Source organism: Macrobrachium rosenbergii, chromosome 49 (genome assembly GCF_040412425.1).
Source record: "Macrobrachium rosenbergii isolate ZJJX-2024 chromosome 49, ASM4041242v1, whole genome shotgun sequence".
In the NCBI taxonomy this organism is placed as follows: domain Eukaryota; kingdom Metazoa; phylum Arthropoda; class Malacostraca; order Decapoda; family Palaemonidae; genus Macrobrachium; species Macrobrachium rosenbergii.
In genome coordinates, this window is record NC_089789.1 from 25,701,960 (window position 1) to 25,704,606 (window position 2,647).

Sequence of the window (2,647 nt, forward strand, 5' to 3'; positions counted from 1 at the left end):
ATATATATACATACATATATATATATATATATATATATACATATATACATATATGCATATATATATAGTATATATAGTAGGGAGTACGGATAGGAAGAACAGTCAGCTCATCATTGATATATTTATTAATAGGTGCGCTTCAGGATCACCCATATCCCATCTTTTCTGGCTAAAAAGATACAAAAACACTAATTAAAACTGACAACAGAGCTTACAAAATTAAAATGCTTTAAAGATTGAAAATGACAATGACAAAACAAGAAATAGATTACCTTCAGTAGTAAAGTCCAGAGGATGAAAACTGAATAAGAGTAAACAAGGTTAGCAAGTAAACAAGAAAGGCGGGGGGAGGTTACTATAGTACGATCGTTTTAGGAAGAGACTTTGCCCCTCTTAAACTGACCATTAACCTTCTGACTTCAAGCTCTCATTGTTTGCGCCTGTTATCAAGCACGTGTACTATAATAGAAAGTTCTGAATGAAGTTTTGTTGTCCCACTTAAATTTTAGATAAAACAAAAAAATTCAATATATGAAAATGATAGATGCAAGAAATTTGGAAACCTAGATGTGCTTTCATTTTCAGTTTTGTTTATTTGGATGCTGTACTGAGCAATGTTCTTGAGTTACGTCATCTACTATAGTTTTTATTACTGTTCCTTTGCTGTTATCGAAGTCATATAATTGTGATATAGTTTTGAGCTTTTGAATTGTTTTCTTTCGTGTATGCCGTAATCCGTCTTTACCTCCTTGCTGTATCAAGGTTGAATTTTCACTGTGCACCTATAAAATAGCTCATAATAAATATTCTTTAAATATTGTTACACCCATATATATATATATATATATATATATATATATATATATATATATATATATATATATTATATGTAATAATATATTTAAAGAATGTTTATTATGAGCTATTTTATAGCTGTACAGTGAAAATTCAACCTTGATACAGCAAGGAGGTAAAGACGGATTACGGCATGCACGAAAGAAAGCAATTCAAAAGCTCAAAACTATATCACAATTATATATATATATATATATATATATATATATATATATTATGATTATAAGAATTATTCGCTAGCAAATTGCCTCCCCCCCCTCCTTTGTTGTTGTTGGTTGTTGTTGTGTTTCATTTACTGCCAGCCGGCCAATCGATAGACCATCTGTCTATCGACTTAAAACCAAGGGTTTAAAAGATTAAAGGCGCTCCCATTTTTGATAAAGATCTTTCCTTCGAGGCAAAAGTAATCTGGCTTGGGCGTTTCTCCTACAGGCCAAAACCTCCCTGCGGCAGCAGGTGCAATGAGTCAAAGCATCTGTGTTGGGCGCACCCCTGCCCATAGGAGGGGATAAAAGGCAAAAGCCCACGAGGTCTCGACACACACGCGGGCTGGAAGATATGGAGTGAACTTGTGAAGACGTCCCCAACACCTGGCCCCATCGATGCCCTTGCATCCCAACCACGTGGCCCTTTCAAAAGTATACTTCTCCTCGTGCCCTTCGACCGTATTCCTCGAGCCCACACGCCATTGCTTGGAGTTTCGAGGAGTCCCCCATCGCCTTGCCCCTTTACGGAAGCCCTTGCATCTCACCACGTGGAAGAAACTCGCCCTCGGAAATCGCAAGTCATCCACGGACCGCCTTCTACACGCCCTCGGAAAATCTGCTAAGGTAAAGTGCCCTGGAAGAGCCCCATTTCAGTCACGCTTTTGTCTCGTAATATTTTCTTAAAGAGAAAGCCAGAAATCTCCCTTGTCTAATGTCCGTGCGCCTCTTGCATCGGCAGTATTAATTCTTTATTACTCCTTTGGCACCCTCAGTGCAGCTTCGAATTCATTATTCTTTTGTCTATTTTCATTACTGGCGTATAATGTGCATATCTCTCATTTCAGAGGGATCCCATCGTGGAAGCTTCTCGGACTGTGTCTGGAATTCCCCAGTTTCATTCAATCTACTTGAGTTCCTCTTTCCCGTACTAAGGTCATTTATGTAAATACACTACTTTAAATGTGCCCACGTGTTTTACGTAATATTTCCTCAGTAACCAGAGCCCTATGCTCATATGAAATTCTCCTTTGTTTTCCTCTTTTTTACGTTTTCCCGTACCCAAAGTCAGAATCACAAGGCAAAATCACCTTAAATTGTTGCTACCTGTCTCACAGAGCATATTTCAAACTAAAACCACGGAAAACGTAAAAATGGCGACCTGGCCATAGATCTCGTTTTGCAGTTGCAGTTCCCTAGTGTTGCTTTATTGCATTTGCAACTTGCCAGATCAGCTATTAGCAAAGCTAAGCTGGGTACGAGACAATTACGAACCTTTTGTGTAAAACCAGCACACAGATCCAGAAAATTCCACGTAAGTAATGTGTTAATCTTAGTAAAACCTTTTTACAATCGTGACTGTTCCTAGGAATTAGAAATAGGGACGCATGTAATCACTGAGAGAAAAGAACCGCCGTATTAGATTCGTTAATGCATGCCTTTCAGGATAGGTAGTTAGGAAATAACCAGTGCTAACCATCCTTTGCTTCGAGGAATAGTGCGAAATTCCTCTGTGTTAAAATCCTTGCCATATTCTTGCTTCGAGGAATAGTGCGAAAGAAATTCCTCTGTGATAACTTTTACTTACG

At 38.1% G+C, this 2,647-nt stretch overlaps 1 long non-coding RNA gene across 1 annotated transcript; it reads left to right on the forward strand.

Moving 5' to 3' along the window:
• Nucleotides 1-1,350: 1,350 nt before the first annotated feature.
• On the forward strand, nt 1,351-2,026 carry LOC136832414 (uncharacterized). The gene is made up of 2 exons (XR_010851192.1): nt 1,351-1,685; nt 1,907-2,026. It is a non-coding gene; the product is annotated as an uncharacterized lncRNA (long non-coding RNA).
• The last annotated feature ends 621 nt before the right edge of the window (nt 2,027-2,647 follow it).